General features: G+C 44.2%; 1 protein-coding gene across 16 annotated transcripts in view; it reads left to right on the top strand.

Moving 5' to 3' along the window:
* LOC134212119 (sodium/hydrogen exchanger 3) overlaps window positions 1-18702 on the top strand; it is a 276330-nt gene that overhangs the window by 38918 nt on the left and 218710 nt on the right. For 2 of the 16 annotated variants that reach the window (XM_062689675.1, XM_062689673.1), the window contains exon 1: window positions 4946-5576. The exons of the other annotated variants lie outside the window; for them this stretch is intronic. The gene's annotated coding sequence lies outside the window, so the exon portion shown is untranslated. Of the gene's footprint in view, window positions 1-4945; window positions 5577-18702 lie in introns of those variants that run through there. 16 annotated transcript variants of the gene reach the window in all.

The raw sequence follows: 18702 nt of genomic DNA, 5'->3' as shown, positions 1-18702 counted from the left end.
AGCGATTTGTAGATAGTCAGTTTGTTATGACGCCGAACTTTATTCGGTCGGAGCGTCTTGTGGTGTCCAAGATACCTAAGATTTCCTGCCACAATGCGTCCCAGAATTTCTCTTTCTGTATCGTTTTCGGAAAACACCAGTGAGGCCAAGTACAAGAATTCTTCAACCATTTCGATTTCGACATCATCGATAAAAACTTGTGGATGGATTACGTTGCCCTTTCTTGAGTCTCTTTATATCATGTACTTCGTCTTTAACGTGTTATTGATAAGATAAGTGCGAAATCAAAAAACACCTTTTTCGTGTTCTGAGTGCAGGACAAGTCTGGCGATAAAAACCTTTTTCATCTTGTCCAATATATAACCAGTAATTCAAAATACCCCCGCTACCCTATGCATCGATTCGATTCGTATCAACTGTATTGTGAATTAGAGCGAATGTTTTCACCATTCAGAATTACGCATTCGCATGTTCTAAGGTCATGGTCTGTGTTCTTTACGTAAGCGGCACGCGCATGCTGGTATGCGATTCCGGCGGCGCCCCAACAAGATTAATGAATGAATTAACGGTTAACACACATTACAAACGCTTTGCTAATCTTTATCAGTTTAACAGTTACTACACGTGCGTTGGAATTATTCTCCCATGTGTTGTGTTGCAGTTTGTGTTGGTACTATCGTCATCAAACTGTCTGGGGTTCATGACACTATGATCATTATCCACCGTCATTTGGGGAACGATCTTATTGGATTCGGAAAATAGCGATTTACGATGGACGTCTGTTTCATGTCAGACGGTTGAAAAGAAAAATAGGTGCGTGCACGTCAAGCACCATCATAGTATAGAAGAATGGCCAACGTCTGGTTCATACTGAATCAGTCTGTTTATTTGAATCGTGATAACTTTCAACTTATGATTTCAATAAATTAGCAAACAAAGTTTTTTCATAGAATAATGAACTGTATGTTGTATGTTTGTGCACGTTACTACATAGGGGAGAACAGGTCAATCTGATTTTATTTATTTATTTTCAGACTAAGACCGGAGTGGCGTGGCAATGCATAAAAGTCTTCTCCAGTGACCTCGGTCCATGGAGGGTCCGCAAACCGTGCTCCACCTCGCTTTCTTGTTCAAGTTGGATCGTTATCGAGAATCATTTTCACTAGATGACTGTTCGACATTTTGACTACGTGCCCGGCCCACCACAGTCTTCCGATTTTCATGGTGTGAACGATGGATGGTTCTCCCAACAGCTGATGCAACTCGTGGTTCATTTCGGCCGCACCCGTATTGCCTTGTGGTGCAGGAGGCCAGGGACTTGTGGCTCGAGACGGTAATATTACCTCGGTAATCCTCGCCAACCTATCCGGGGACCGTTCGGGGGGTGAAGAGCTCCCTTTGGTCTTGGCCATCATTATCCTGTAGGCGTCACCCCACGGATTCGCGTTGGCTTCTACGCATAGGTTGTCGAAACACGCTTTCTTACTGCTCTTGATAACCTTGTTAAAGGCCAGTTTCGCAGCTCGAAACACTTCACGACGGTCTGCTCTTTCATCCTAGGTGCGGGCACGTTGCATCCTTCGTCTAGCCTTGAGGTAGGTTGATCGAAGGGCCGCAATCTTGGGACTCCATCAGTATACCGGGCGTCTGTCATTTTCGGCAGGGCTTTCCTCGGCATGGTGGCGTCACACGCGCGTGATAGGACAGCTACCAACGCATCCCCGCTTAGACCTTCAGTGTTGGCTTCCAGTCCCAGGGCCGCGATGAAAACTTCGCTGTCGAAGTGATTGGTTCTCCACCCCCGGACCTGACAGGGATCCCCAGACCTCGGATGTTGCACGCCATAGTTGATCTTAAAGCGAATTGCCAGACCAGGACTGACAAACGTTACGTCAATCCATGACTCGACCCCGTTCCTTCTGAACGTGCTAGCGGAACCATCATTGACTAGCACTGCGTCGAGCTTCGCTAGTGCCTCTAGTAACGCTTGACCCCTTCGATTGATGCAGCGGCTGCCCCACTCCACTGCCCAAGCGTTAAAATCTCCTGCTATGACGACCGGCTTACGACCCACTAGGTCAGATGATAGCTTTTCTTTTATCTGATTGAACTGTTCTAATGGCCACCTTGGTGGGGCATAGCAGCTACAATAGAACACACCATTGATCTTAGCTATCGCGACACCCTCAGCAGAGGAATGTACCACCGTCGTGCAAATAGCCGCGGTCCTAGACCCGTCCGCTACCCAAATGCCGTTATCGACAGGGACGTTGTACGGGTCGGACCGAAGGGCGACATCAGTCCTCGACTCCGAGACCGACTGCCACAACAGCTGCTGGGCAGTTGCACAGTGGTTAAGATTCAGCTGTGTTACTTGCACGGCTTATGAGAAAACTCTCCGATGGGACACGGAGACCCACCTATAATGTGGTTACAGGCTTGCTTTTTGCTGCGCAGATAAGGCACTTTGGTGCCTTATCACATTCATGTGCCTTGTGCCCTTCCTCTCCACAACAACGACACAGGTTGCTACGGTCTGGGCCCTTACAGTTGTAGAAGTTATGTTACAACTTTAAGCACCGGTAGCTCCTGTCCGCTGAAGGCGTTTGCTCACTGGGCATACTGACCAGCCGATCTTCAACTTCCCTCGCTCCATTACCTTTTTGGCTTCCGCAACCGGTAACCTAAGGTAGGCTACCTGCGTGCCAAAGGGACCGCCTCTTAGGCGTACAGAGGTCTTGTCGACCTCTGTACCGCACTGGTCTCTGACGGCAGAGACGACGTCGTCCGCGTTCGTGACCTCGTCCAGTTGCTTGCACTGGAGGGTCACTTCCGCCCCCAACGACCTCACCTCGGCGTCGTCACCCAAGACCTCTTGGGCCAGCTTCCTGTAGTCAGTCCCACTAGCCTGCGCTCCACGTTTCAGAACCAAGATCATTTCACCGGTCTTGGTGCGTCTGACGCTTCGCACGTCCGAAAGCTTTTCGGCCGCCCGCATTGATTTAAGGACTTCAGCGTACTTTGCCTTATCAGTTTTTACCAACAAACCCTCGCTTCTGTCCTTAGCTTTCTTTGCGGGTCGAGATGCGTTCAACTTCCGCTTTGCCCTACTGACCAGCTGCCAGAGATTTTCGGTCCTTTGTGCCGATGGCACAGGCTGGCTGGTACCCTATTGCGGCCTGGCGACTTGCGCCTGGTTGATGCTTTTCGCCTTTTTGGGCCGAGAAGTCACCTTCTCGGGTCGACGCCCTTCGGGCTCCTCTGCACCCCGATCTGCTCCACCCAGACGACGTTTGGCATTTACGGTTGCAGGTCGTTTGGCTTTGCTTTGAGCGCCTTCGCCGGATTGCTGTCCGAGCCGTTCCGGGTTAGGCGCAGTCTTTTCTTCGTCCCCCCCCCCTTGGCGAAGGGGTCTACCACCTCCATGCTTAACGCATCATCGAAAGAATTATTTTGTTTTGTTTCACTCATTGTAAGTGGGTCCCCCTTGTGGCTGCCGTTGAATCCTACTGAAGTAGTCGCCTTTTATGATCCCATGGTTATCTTTACATGCCTTACGGCATGCAGGGAGGTCACGCAAAGGTTGAGGCGCTCTAGTCAGTGCCTCACCACCGTGTTTAAATAGCTCTCCTGGTAGTTAGTCAACCCCAGGGGCTTTATTGTTTTTCAGCCGACCGATCTCTTCCTGGATTTCCTGGACATGCAGAGCAGGACGACGCATGTTCTGCATGCGTGCTCCAAGGTTCATTAAAATACTGGCACGGTTGTCTGCCACATCGCCATTCAGGTGCTCTTCGTAGTGCTGCCGCCACATTTGGATCACCTTACGTTCGTTCGTGAGAAGGTTCCGGTTTATGTCTTTACACTTTCGTGCGCTATTAGCGTGGTTCAGTTGCTTCGTCATCTTCCTGCTGGCACTTTCTCTTCCAAAATCTCGCCCATGCTGAATTCTTCTCCTCAACTAACTGCTCACATTCGCCGTGCCAAGTGCAGCATTTGCAGTGCTTCCAATTGCGGATCGAATATTTTTTCAGCCATCTTCAAGAGAAACTGCGCCTAGCTGCTCTTCTGTTGGGAGTGACACTTTCAGCTGCTGCGCGTAGTCTTGGACTAGTCTACCGTCTTATAGGCGGCGACGCTCGTGATGTCGGAGAAGAATTTACCGTCGATTAGAACGTGGTCGATTTTTGGGCAACTGTGTGTATTAGAGTAGCTTCCGATGAAATCCATCCAATTGCCGCGGTTATAATATCAATGAATTCAAAGGTCAGTTGGATATCCCAAAAAAGAAACACTAGACAAATGTCCATTTCTTTACCTTTCCGAAAACTAAACTGAGGATATGAAGGCATTTTATAGTCGATTATGATATGAATCGTTTTCTTTGATAATTTCCTCATTTTATACAGAAAATTTCTTAGCCGGACAAAACATTTATTCCAACTTTAGACTATGTGCTTGTTAGATATTGTTGGGATATTTTGATATCGTTTCTCTTATCGATACTGCGAACAACATAATAATTATGTTTATTCGCTTCGTTGTCTGCACATAGTATGATTTATTTCACTTTGTCGAGCTGTGCTCGACTTCGGCAGCACTGCCAGTCACCGCCACATGAATGAACGAACACCGATTCCCCCTAGCCGGTTCATTCACACGTGTTCCGTTCTTTCCAGCGGGCGGTGTATGTGTTGCGCTTGCATTCAGCTTGGTTCATTTTTGTGTACGGTCTGGCGAACAGCCGCGCACCCAACAATATTCCGAATGTCGGCAACGCCAACGTTGTCAACGGGTGGCGTTCTGCTTCGTTTTCGTTCCACCAACATTGAGTCATTCGGTTAGACAAATCAGACCGGTGCGGGTTGTGTGGTGAACTGACTGAGCGGCAGTTAGACCGTCCCATCATCAGGGCAGCGCAGAACGATCGCCGGGAAACAGTTTTCATTCATCTGTCCTACCGGATGGTTGATATTTTGCGCGGGCTTTTGCGGAGATAGTTGAGATCCGGGTGTGCAACATTTCTCCATTTGTCCACGTTAGATATCGAGTTGGCTACGTAGAAGACGTATGATATCTGTGCGCGTAGTGTGTGGAGTAAAGTTTTTGAATCTGGCTATCTTTATGAACGGGGACATACCTATCAGTAATTGTTTGACTTGAGGCAGTTCTAACGGTGAAAGGTGTTTTTTTGCAAGCTGCAAGGAGGGTGATTGTTCAGAACGAAGAATGTATTCACGTTGAATGTCGTACAATGTATTATGCAAGTGAAATCTTCTGATGATGAGCATTGTATTCTTTTTACACCGGATTGGAAATTGTAATACATAAATTCATACACACAACCATAGTTCAGTGAGCACGTGCAAGTTTGTTTGCAACCAGAAGTGGGTGATGTGTGTTGTGTTTGGTGCTATAAAGTGGCAATTGTCACATTGTGTTCCATTTCTTTGCGGAAACTAAGAAACAGCTGCTTATAGAACAGTGGGTGTTTGTTCGCATCGCAAACTTGTCCTACTTTTCTTCTTGAGGAGATAGCACGAGAGGAAAGTATTAAACACCCGGCAAAAAAGAAGGTAAATCGGAATGGATAGAGGTTGTTGAACATTAGCACGTAACGCTCGATGAATCATTGATGTCCGTAAAAGTGTAGGTATGCCGTTTCGCCGGCTCAATTGCTATGAGCAATTTATGTTTCTAATTTCATCGCCTTAAGAAGTGGTGCTATCTATTATGAATTGCTCAGATTTTTTCAGTAAACAAAATATAGGATGAAACTAATTCAAATCATTGTTGAATGTATTCTTAATGATATTCCTAAATTTTTGATACTTAACTGTAAAAGCATTGAATTCGTATGGAATGTGAACATTTTATTACAATGCAAGTAGACTGACTTCCCAGAAGTATAAGCCTCGCATGCATCTGTACGGTTCATTTTATAAAGAAAACTTTATTGGCATGTTCGCAGCATAAAGCAACGGAAGGGTGTGTTGGTGTTACGGTTTATGTTTGCCCAAATGTCTTCGTTTAATTCTCTTCCTCGCTCTATAAACGCCGGTGTGTCTGCTTCCGATAGCGGTCATAGACTGGTTCAAAGGAGATTTGAAAAAAAATAATCGTTTGGTTAAAAGTTTTGTTTATTCATAACAAACTTCAAAATTATTCTTTCAAACATCTTTTCATTTCTTGCTTAACTTTTGAAAAGGACCTAAGTAACATTTTTTTCATGAATTAATTTGAGGACTGCAATCAAAAGCTTTCATGTTGTTCTGTTGATTACGCTATTCAAATTAATTCATGAAAAAAATGTTACTTAGGTCCTTTTCAAAAGTTAAGCGAGATTTCATTCATTAATGCGCTCACCTATTTTGCAGTCATATTTCTAATTCTTTGATGATGTATCCAAGCTCTTTAACATATTCGTTAAAAACATAAAAAGCTAGGCCAAACAACTGCATAACGTGGGCAAATACAAAGATGATAATTAATATATTGTTTTATTTCTCTCTGAATACAAACATTTTTTTGGGAATTGCTTTTTACGAAATAAATAGGCTGACCAGATCATTTAGATGAAAAAACGGGACAAACGCACTTCGCAAACGGGATACGTCAAAAATCTTCTGACAAAATTCAATTTGAATCGTTGAGCACCATAACCTTCTTTTGTATTAACCTTAGTATAACCTTCAAATATTTTACGCTTCAGGGTGCGGGTGCGGGAAAAATACGCATTATTCGAAAAATTAAAAATTTGAAAAAAAGTTTAATTTTGAAATTTTATTTTAATAAACTCTGAAACATGCATCAAAGATTTTGTTACTGACCTATATCAAAAACTTTTACAATTCTGTACAATTGAAAATAACAAAATAATAGTCAAAAGTATCCTTCCCAACCTGGTCTGCCCAACCTGGTCTGGGAATTCGAGTGATTAGAAAAAATAATTTTAGGAAAATATGTTAAAAGACTACTGCAAAAAGAGTAATAGGATGGTATTATGGATTTCCCGTGCTAAAATCCTTTCTCATGGATATAAGTGATGGAAAATCTGCAGATAGGAACAACAAGAATCTCAACAAGGAAAGAACATTAATAAAATGTAATTTTAATTGTTTCTGTGAATATGGTTGGCGCCTGTGGATGATTTTTCTAATCAATTCACAGTCTTTTCGATCGAAATTAATTTGAATGGAATCTTGTCCATTGATGTTGTTCCGATGTGCTTCCAAAAAGGCAAGACTCATACAATTTCGTCGTGAAAAGTAAAACAAATCGTGGTAATTTATAGACTGGTTAACAGCTCGGGCTCTCGAATATTTCCGCCAATTGCATTTTGAATCCGGCTGAAACTTTTTTTTGCAACGGAATCCTATTAATCCCGCCCAGGGTTTGCAGAAATCGCTCTCAATAGATAACGAACAACGATTAAAGAGAGGCAAAAACCCCTTCGAATCAAAACAAGTCATGAAAACAAAACTATCGCACTTGTAGGGGAAGGGGGGCAATATGCCCTAGCTAAGCAAACACTGCTTTATTGTCTTATTTGTAACGCCATTCATGGGTATTTTTACATTATGCAACAGTTAAACAAGATAGCTAGTGGATGCCATTCAAAAATTGTCAAAAATCTCAATCATATTGATAATATTCACATTTAAAAAAAGTAATGATATTCTGTTGCCGGAAAACTCATGAGGCAAAACGCCTTTTAGCTGGCAGCTCCAAGGGAACAAAGCACCACGCGTCGGCGAATCAGCATTCTGGTATGGATAGTTCGTGGAGACGCAAGTACATTGTAGGTTAGTGCCACTAGGGCGTTTTGCCTCACCAAAATGTTAGATGTTTCTTCAAAATGTGGAAATTTTCGGTGTTCCAACCTTCTCATACACTATTTTGAAACTTTTTTCGCCTAACCTACATAATTTTGAATCTAGTTTTGTTACGGCCATCTTAATGATGGTAAATATCAGGGAAACCACAAAAGACGTTTTGCCTCCGGGGGCGTTTTGGGGTCTCTTCCCCTACACAAGTTGGAAAAAAACTGATTCGGATAGGCGGCCCCCACCGATGGGGTTTGATAAAACGCTCTGTTCTGTGTAAAACAAGTTAAAATGCATCACCAGAACCGATGCCCCCCGCAATTGGGGCTTATTGAAAACAAATTATCATGGGTTGTAGCCCCCCGAATAAGTTCATTATCGTAACAGATACCGAAAAACGCCTCTCACGGTATGCTACCTATCGAGCGAGAGTGTATACAGACATGATAAGTGACAGATTCTCTCATTCTCCTTTGGATTCAAACCCTGATCCCGCCCACACATTCATTCATTTCATTTATTTAGTTAACATCTAAACAGATAACACTGAATCAACAATTTGACGCCACAATACACGGTTCGAGGCCGCATCTCTCCATCCTCGGATACTCGCCACGCTCGCTAAGTCGTTTTGCACCTGGTCTGCCCATCTCGCTCGCTGCGCTCCACGCCGTCTCGTACCTGCCGGATCGGAAGCGAACACCATCTTTGCAGGGTTGCTGTCCGGCATTCTTGCAACATGTCCTGCCCATCGTACCCTTCCGGCTTTAGCTACCTTCTGCATACTGGGTTCGCCGTAGAGTTGGGCGAGCTCATGGTTCATTCTTCGCCGCCACACACCGTCTTCTTGCACACCGCCAAAGATGGTCCTAAGCACCCGTCTCTCGAATACTCCGAGTGCTTGCAAGTCCTCCTCGAGCATTGTCCATGTTTCATGTCCGTAGAGGACAACCGGTCTTATAAGCGTCTTGTACATGACATTTGGTGCGGTGGCGAATCTTTTCGACTGCAGTTTCTTCTGGAGCCAGTAGTAGGCCCGACTTCCACAGATGATGCGCCTTCGTATTTCACGACTAACGTTGTTGTCAGCCGTTAGCAAGGATCCGAGGTAGACGAATTCCTCGACCACCTTGAAGGTATCCCCGTCTATCGTAACACTGCTTCCCAGGCGGGCCCTGTCGCGCTCGGTTCCGCCCACAAGCATGTACTTTGTCTTTGACGCATTCACTTCCAGTCCAACTTTTGTTGCTTCACGTTTCAGGCGGGTGTACAGTTCTGCCACCTTTGCAAATGTTCGACCGACAATGTCCATGTCATCCGCGAAGCAAATAAATTGACTGGATCTGTTGAAAATCGTACCCCGGCTGTTACACCCGGCTCTCCGCATGACACCTTCTAGCGCAATGTTGAACAACAGGCACGAAAGTCCATCACCTTGTCTTAGTCCCCGGCGCGATTCGAACGAACTAGAGTGTTCGCCCGAAATCTTCACACAATTTTGCACACCATCCACCGTTCCTTTGATCAGTCTGATAAGCTTCCCAGGAAGCTGTTCTCGTCCATAATTTTCCATAGCTCTACGCGGGCTATACTGTCGTATGCCGCCTTGAAATCAACGAACAGATGGTGCGTTGGGACCTGGTATTCACGGCATTTTTAAGGATTTGCCGTACAGTAAAGATCTGGTCCGTTGTCGAGCGGCCGTCAACGAAGCCGGCTTGATAACTTCCCACGAACTCGTTCACTAATGGTGACAGACGACGGAAGATGATCTGGGATATCACTTTGTAGGCGGCATTAAGGATGGCGATCGCTCGAAAGTTCTCACACTCCAGTTTGTCGCCTTTCTTGTAGATGGGGTATGGGTCATTTCCTTCCACTCTTCCGTTAGCTGTTTCCCATATTCTGACAATCAGTTTGTGCAGGCAAATGGCCAGCTTTTTCGGGCTCATATTGATGAACCTTACTAGCTGCTTTATTGGTCTTTAACTGTTGAATGGCATCCTTAACTTCCCTCAAGGTGGGGACTGGTTGGCTTCCATCGTCCGCTAAACTGACGTAGTCATCTCCTCCGCTGCCTTGACTTTCACTGCCTGTACTCTCAGCGCCACTTAGATGTTCTTCGTAGTGCTGCTTCCACCTTTCGATCACCACACGTTCGTCCGTCAAGATGCTCCCATCCTTATCCCGGCACATTTCGGCTCGAGGCACGAAGTCTTTGCGGGATGCGTTGAGCTTCTGATAGAACTTGCGTGTATCTTGAGAACAGTACAGCTGTTCCATCTCCTCGCACTCCGCTTCTTCCAGGCGGCGTTTCTTCTTCTGAAAAAGGCGGTTCTGCTGTCTCCGCTTCCGTCTATAACGTTCCACGTTCTGCCGGGTACCTTGCTGCAGCGCGACCACCCGCGCTGCGTCCTTCTCCTCCAGAATCTGTCTGCACTCTTCGTCGAACCAATCGTTCCGTCGACTTCGACCCATATACCCGACGTTGTTCTCCGCTGCGTCGTTAATGGCTGCTTTGACTGTATTCCAGTAGTCCTCAAGAGGGGCCCCATCGAGTTCACCCTCTTCCGGAAACGCTGCCTCGAGATGCTGCGCGTATGCAGTGGCGACATCATGTTGCTTCAGTCGCTCTAGGTCGTACCGCGGCGGTCGTCGGTACCGAACATTGTTGATGACGGATAGTTTTGGACGCAGTTTAACCATCACCAGATAGTGGTCAGAGTCGATGTTAGCGCCACGATATGTCCTGACGTCGATAATGTCGGAGAAGTGCCGTCCATCAATCAGAACGTGGTCGATTTGTGATTCTGTCTGCAGTGGTGATCTCCAGGTGTACCGATACGGGAGGCTGTGTTGGAAGTAGGTGCTGCGAATGGCCATATTCTTGGAGGCGGCGAAATCAATTAGTCGTAGGCCGTTTTCGTTCGTCAGCCGGTGAGCGCTGAACTTCCCAATAGTCGGTCTAAACTCCTCTTCTTGGCCAACCTGAGCGTTCAAATCTCCTATGATGATTTTGACGTCGTGGCTTGGGCAGCTGTCGTACTCACGTTCGAGCTGCGCGTAGAATGCGTCCTTATCATCATCAGTGCTTCCGGAGTGTGGGCTATGGACGTTGATTATGCTGAAGTTGAAGAACCGGCCTTTGATCCTCAGCCTGCACATTCTTTCATTGATCGGCCACCACCCGATCACGCGCCTTTGCATATCGCCCATCACTATGAAAGCTGTTCCCAGCTCGTGTGTGTTGCCGCAGCTCTGGTAGATGGTATGATTACCTCTAAACGTTCGCACCATTGATCCCTTCCAACAAACCTCCTGCAGCGCTACGATGCCGAATCCACGGTCCTTGAGCACATCGGCGAGTATGCGTGTGCTCCCGATAAAGTTGAGAGATTTGCAGTTCCACGAACCGAGTTTCCAATCGCTAGTCCCTTTTCGTCGCAGTGGTCTTCGCCGATGGTTCCGGTCCGTACTCTCTTGTTGATTGTTCGTTGCTTATGATTTTTTAAAGGCTGGCTTGCAGGGCCTGACACCAAACCCCCTAAATTTCCGGAGGACCATTCCTCCTTATTTCCGGTGGACCATGGTGCACAGTTTCACTTAGAGTCCCTCGCTGGCACTCGGACGATGATCAGCCTCCCCTAACATGGAGAACAGACGCTGTTGTGAGCCGATCCTGACATGGAGAACAGACGCTCAATAAGATTTGCACCTCTGGAGAGGAACAAACCCCCCCTTCCCTGTCAGCATACGACCATAGTTCCCACCGGGGTTGGTTACCCGATCTTCCCTAAGGTTGCTCGTATCCCGGCCAGCACCGCGGGGAGGTAGGGATAGGAGTTGCTGGGTAAGAGGCTAAGGACCGCGAGATGGGGTCTATTTTATTCCTTCAGGTACGCGAAGTACCAATGGTACGCTTTACCCAGCATTTGCCGTGCCACATATGAAAGCAAAATTTGCAGACAAGCTCCTCCTGATCTGTAAACTAGCCTTAAAGTACGTGAGAACCGAAATCCGAACAATTTTTCCCTCGGTTTGAAACTGCTCTAAACTCGATTTTGTTCAGCTGATGTATATATTATTTTTTATTGTCGTCGTTTTTTTACAGTGGATGATTTCGAAATATTCAGAATTATTAAGAAAGCCTTTGAATGATTATGTTTCGAAAAGAATCAAACGATTGAAAAATGGTAAAGGTAAAGCAGATTTAGAAAAAAAACCTTATTATCAAGGAAAAAAAGCAAATGAACTTTGTATGGAAATTAGAATGTCCGTCCCTGCGCTTCATTTTATAGACGTTGAGTACCGTTGAGTCTTGACCTGATTTTCATGATATACTTGCTTACCAAGTTACCGGTTCCGTTCAATCCACTGATAAAATTGGCCAAATTTCAATGCCTTCGGAATAGTCATTGAAATGAAACTGTATGAGAAAATTTCCTATTGTCACCTGTTGTCAATAACACAACTCCTCCTTTCGTTCCACATCATCCCCCGCTAGTTACTGCGGTCAAGGATTATGACTCGCTTGAAGCCTCCATAGCTTCAACGGCAGTGTCCTACAATTTTCGGAAGGCAGACCATCGTAGTATAGAAGCTGTGTTGTCCAATTTAGATTGGTAGCATATTCAGAATCCAGACGACGTCAATCTCGCTGCACAAACTTTATCGCACCTCTTGGCCTATGTTTAAGATAGGCATGTCCCGAAGAAGATCAAATAAATTACGTTCGCTGAAATAAACGAAGAAGGCCGCCCTCAAAAGATAATGCCAAATATCGTACAGTCCCGCTCAAACAACACTATGCCAGGCTCAACTATGAATACAAACGCTCAAGTATGAGCTCTTATTACCGATATGAACATGGAATTCAATCTAGACTCCGATCACATCCAAAATCTTTTTGGACGTAAAAAAACAACGCTAGGAGAAAGGATTACCATCATCTATGGTATTGGACGAATGATCGGTTTCGACACGACAAGGCATCTGCAGTCAATTCTCTACAAAGCTCGCAGGCGTTTTTTCAAACGGCCACATATCATTGGCCGCATAGAATGTTCCGGTCACAAATCAAACGCTAAGCAACGTGGATATTTCTGACACGACGATATCCAATGCCGCATAAAGACTGAAACCCTTATCCAGCCTCGATGGGATTCTTTCCTCATTTCCTACTTTCTCCGCTTCGAAGCATTTTCCAGCTGTCTCTATCAACCGGTTTGTTCCCATCATGCTGGAAATAGGCGCAAATGTTCCCAGTCTACAAAAAAGGCAGAAAGCGTGACGTCAATAACGAGCGCTGATCAACATGGGTTCATTGTCGGTCGATCCACAACGACAAATCTGCTGTGCCTAACTTCATATGTTACCGATAGCTTATTAGAGCGCAATCAAACGGATGTTATTTACACCAATTTCTCTGCTGCTTTCGATAAGGTGAACCATGAGATTGCAATCGCTAAGCTTGAGAGGATTGGAATCCATGGCAATCTTCTACACTGGTTCCGTTCCTATCTTAAGGATCGGCAACTAACAGTTGCTTTAGAAGACTGCTATTCACCCAGGTTCAACGCCACTTCTGGCATTCCGCAAGGTAGTCACTTGGGACCGTTGATTTTCCTGCTCTATTTCAACGATGTCAATTCTGTTATCGAAGGTCCACGGTTGTCCTATGCAGATTGCAGACGACCTCAAAATATATCTGAAGATCCGTTCATACACAGATTGCGTACAGCTGCAACGCCAACTCGACGCCGTCACCAATTGGTGTTCATTGAATCGGATGGTGATCAACCCGGCTATTACTTTTTCTCGAAAGAAAGGGCCGATTATTTTCGACTATGAGTTGCGAAGAACGACAATCGAGCGTGTGAATCGCGTGAAGGATCTCGGGGTAATCCTGGATTCACAACTGACTTACAAACAGCATATCAAAAATATCGTTGATTTCAAAAGCACTGGAGTTGTGTTGCGAATCGCGACACTATTCTCCGATATATGCAGTCGACTCTCTACATCTCGATGTTCTACATCTCGATATCTTTCCCTATGTCGATGGTTTCCTTGGTCCCTTCAATCTACATACATTTGGGTATTCTACATCTCGATAACCTCCCTATCTCGATATCTCTCTATCTCGATGTGTTCTGATCATATTTTGTTCTGGATTCACTCTCCTTATGTCGATATGTTCAAATTTTTAGGCTACTAGACCATCTTTGGACAATAACAAACAGATCAACAACAAGAAATGGCATTTGTTTTGTTGTCGTTTTTCATAGCAACGAGCTTTTTTGGATCTAGTATCCATTTCAATTTTCCTTCCATTCCTCGATCTCTCCCTATCTCGATGGTCCCTTCAATATCGAGATGTGGAGAGGCGACTGTATATTGCTTGAAGTCGGTATATTGCTTTTTAGTGCTCCCCACTCTTGAGTACTGCTCAGCCGTTTGGAGCCTACACTACAACAACGGTACGGAACGACTGGAATCCGTCCAATGTCGTTTCCTTCGATTCGCTCTTTGGATGCTTCCCTGGAGTGACCCTTTCCGGTTACCAAGCTACAAAAGCTGCTGTAGCCTGATCAACCTCGATACTTTGCGAGTTAGAAGGGACGTCATCAGAGCATTGCTGATGTCCTACAAGGCAGGGTTGATTCACAGTTTCTTCTTGAGCTTATTAACCTGAAAAAACCTAAAAATGTCATGTTGAGGCCAAGACACCATTGTACGAATTAAGGTCAGGAAGGAGCTTTAGGTAGTTTGCAGTGGATATTTAATCGAGTTCCCTCAGTGTTCGATTTCAATTTGTCCCGAGAGGTCCTCTTTTTTGTTTTTTTTTTTCCAATGATGAAGCTAATTAGCTACATTAAATTATGATACCTTGACTTGACAATCTGTTTTTTTCCTATTGTATTTTTCCCCACTCATAACATCATTGTGGCAGTAACAAGTTTGTTGGTGTAGAATAATAATAAATAAATAATAATAACAGCACAATATGGAAGGTCCCGTAGCGTAGTTGGCTACACGTTCGCCTCATAAGCGAATGGTCATGGGTTCAATTCCCAGCCCCTCCACCAAACCCTTGTCAGTCGCCAGAAGCGCAGTCCGTACGGTTGCGTTTTGGGGAACGCGCCTCACCGACACGGCTTCCTGATGACGACTGACAGAACTGTTCTTCTCGGAGGCATTCCTCCAACGTTTTTCGATTAATGGCAACCGAACAAAGCAACGATCACTGGATTCACCACATGGACAAATGAACACAATGGACTCACGATGATATGGACTGGCAACGACAACAATAACGAATTATGGACATCTAAAAATAGATTCTGTGTGGACTCTGTACAACAGAGTACCATACCCTAGTAGCACACATTCTTCACATAGGTGCTGCAACTCATATGTGACCAGATTTCACAATCAAGTTGCTGCAACCTGACTTGTGCTGCTCGGGTAGTAGATCACGACACAGTAGCGGTTAAGAACACAGAGTGCCTACCAAATAAATATACGAATAAAAAAAACAGCACAATAAGGTCTAAAAAACGGAACTGATCCTAGATCTTAATAAAAAAAACACTAGTGAACTTAATTGAGATAAGAACTAACTTCAGTGTATAAGCATTTTTGAAAATTTAAGATTAAAATATGTTTTTTTTTGTGGTACAAAAGCTAATGGGTTTGTTCCCAAAACTGATTGTTGCCAACTGAATATTGTAAAAGTAGTTGATCTCGGTTGCGTGTGATCCAATTTTGCTGATAATTTGACCAGAGCTCAGACATAACTTAAATTTCATCATACCTAAATTTCGTCCATGAATAAATAGGGTATATCGTATATCATGAGGCTAACACGATGATACTTTTATGCCCAGGGAAGTCGAGACAATTTCCAATCCGAAAATATCATGGACCGGGAATCGAACCGGAGCCACCTTCAGCGTGGTCTTGCTTTATAGCCGCGCATCTTACCTCACGTCTAAGGGAGGCCGATTAGCATTGTACTGATACAAAATAGCAAAACAGTGGTATTTGCTGGCAATTTCACAGATAGTTTTGGAATGATGGATTCTTTCATATTTTATTTTAACCCGTCTAAGTCGATCACAAGCAAGTTAAACATATCATGCACAAAACGTCACTGCCATTCATTTCTTCAACCCATACCGACACTTTTTTGTATTGGAAGGATTCCGATTCCAAGTAACGATATCATTCCTTTTACCTAACAGCAGACACAAGGTGCATCTGTTTGAAGCTAACATACAGTCTACATCACAATAAATACGATTCGCCGGCTGATAGACAGACTTTATGATAAATACATAGTAGACGAACGATGAACGAACGTCGAACACAGATAAAATTTAAGCTTGAAATATCAAAGTCAAGGTATTGAATAACTGTCATCTTTTTTACATACAGCCTGAGATCATACAGCATTTTTTAGAATATTTTGATAAATTTCAGCAGTCTAAAATGTCCAAACTACATAAATGGAAATATACACGATGGACTGTTTTCGGAAAATTAAAGCTGAGGTTCTTCTTATGATAACACGAACGATAAACGATTATTTAGCACTTTGTGATACAAGTTAGCGTGGTTCGATCTAAAAGCTGCTAAACATTTGACTGTTGAGTTAGTTTTTACATCATTATCTCCATTAGGTGTGAAGTATAGACAAAAATAATCGATAACCGGTTAATACATTTCCATATGGAGCTTAATTCAGATCGACGCGTGGCTTTGGAGGTGCTAATGAAAACATTGTCAATGTTTGCCTCCAGCTACCATATTTTAGAATGACGTGCGTATTTAGATAACATAAGATAAAATGACGCATTACTATACATGGCCGTCAACTGTTCTGGAATGCACTGAAATAATCGCTTGCTATTGAAGTTATTTTTTAAAATTGTATTTAGTAGACTGATATGAGCCATCTCTAATGCATGGGTAACAGGTGAAGGCACTGCACTGTATATTGCTCAAATAGTTTGAACATTTTTAATGCAGCTTTATGGCTTTATATTCCCAGCTGTTCAGGCAGTACGTAATTCAACCATACGGCTGCTCATGCCAGCCGTTCCAGATAAACATCGATTTTATTGCGTTGCCAAATCCGTTAAGTTTGAATTCTAATATGCATGCATTTGCATATATGATATAGGCACACCATACCGTAGAGCAAGTTGTAGACTATTTTTAATAAACCTTTTCACAGCCAGCTGATTCCACTAATAAGCGGCGTGTCGGTAGCTCACGTTATTTTACCGAATCCTCCACAACAACACCATTAACTAGCAAACTGCGGTTTCCTTTCGTGTTGCAAGCACTTTTCAGCGCTTCGGCTTTCGGTGAAGGAAGCGTAGAGGTGACTCCCGTCAAACAAATTGTGGTTTATAGGGAAGACTAGCATGGAATGGTGCACCCGTTGTGATGTTTGATATGTTTACACAACAGTTCTACTGGTTCTACAGGTTCTAAACGAAAATGTAAATTTTGTTATATGTACAAATAAGAATCGGCGATATTTTTGAGTCATCAGGAGTACTCATTGGGGAAAACTGAATTTGGTATCCGGCCAGGTTCGATTTCAGTCTCAGGAGGTTAGGTGTATTACTATGTCTGGAACTCGATTTATGCATATGCACAACATGTGATAGATTTAGTTCGGAAAAGGTATTGGAGGGTAATCGCTCCCTTTGGTGGGGTTGATCCCACGAAACCAGTACGCTAGACAGGTGCTTTCCCTACTAAGCTACGACGACCTCCGTCGTCCTCCGCAGCTTAGCGGATACTAATGAAACCAAATTCCCAGCACCAGGCACGTAGTAGGGGAAGCACCTGTCTAGCGTACTTGTTCAGTAGGATCGAACCCCACAGAAGGGAGCGGATACCCTCCAATACCTTTTCCGAACTAAATCTATCCCATGTTATGCACATGCATAAATCGAGTTTCAGACAAAGTAATTAATTTCCACTCCGGGTGGTTCAATACCCGGGACATAGGCAATTAACTTTGAATGAACTGAAGTTAGGTGTTGTCAAAAAATGTGGCTGTTTTTTTTTAAATTAATTGATCTTTCCCGTCAAAAATTTTTATTCGCTCAAGCTTCGGCTTATTCAAAGTAAACTTTCCCATATTTTTTGATGCCTCTAAGTATTTTTGAAATTTAAAACAAAAATCGAAAAAGTGCTGTTTTTTAAGATTGGCCCGAATTTGAACGAACATCGGGCGGTTTATACGTGCAGCAAATTTTCGAATATTTGTTTCTTTTTTTCTGTGAACAGGGACAGTGAGCTTGATGCGATTATTTCTACTGCCAAACCATTCTGATTTTTCAATGGTTTCGAACAGGAGACATCCTCGATGTTCATCAAACGTTCCAGTTCATGACATTCGCCTATCCTCATGGCCCATATTCGATAGGAAAGACCACGATCAGCAACTAACTCTCCTCTTTTGTAACAGTTTCCCAATAGTTGAAACGAGCAGTGGAGAAAATCAGTGAGTTGAACAGAGGACGTACAGCCTCCGAAGTTTTCCAAGCCTGAGCGAGTGAAATTCTGCATTGGGGCTGCGGTGGTAGCAGCGAAGCGTTGTTGCATGGAATAAGTCGATAGAAGAGGGTGACCATATAATTTGGTTGAAGCGCCGGAAAATTTGATCCGTTCTGTCGATCAGCGCAAAGTGCTGTTGATCCACCGGAAGCGGTAGTATTGAGTGATATCCACGACAGTTTCTGCTGGACACTTTTGAGGATTTCGACGAATGCCACACTACTTTATATTTCGCGTATGCTGACAGCTCACGACAGGGATTTCCCTGCACGTGGGTAACAGCGAGCGAACTTTC

The sequence above is a fragment of the Armigeres subalbatus genome, chromosome 2 (assembly GCF_024139115.2).
Source record: "Armigeres subalbatus isolate Guangzhou_Male chromosome 2, GZ_Asu_2, whole genome shotgun sequence".
NCBI lineage: Eukaryota > Metazoa > Arthropoda > Insecta > Diptera > Culicidae > Armigeres > Armigeres subalbatus.
Note: the sequence above shows the minus strand (reverse complement) of the source record. Positions and strands in the feature narration are given on the sequence as shown.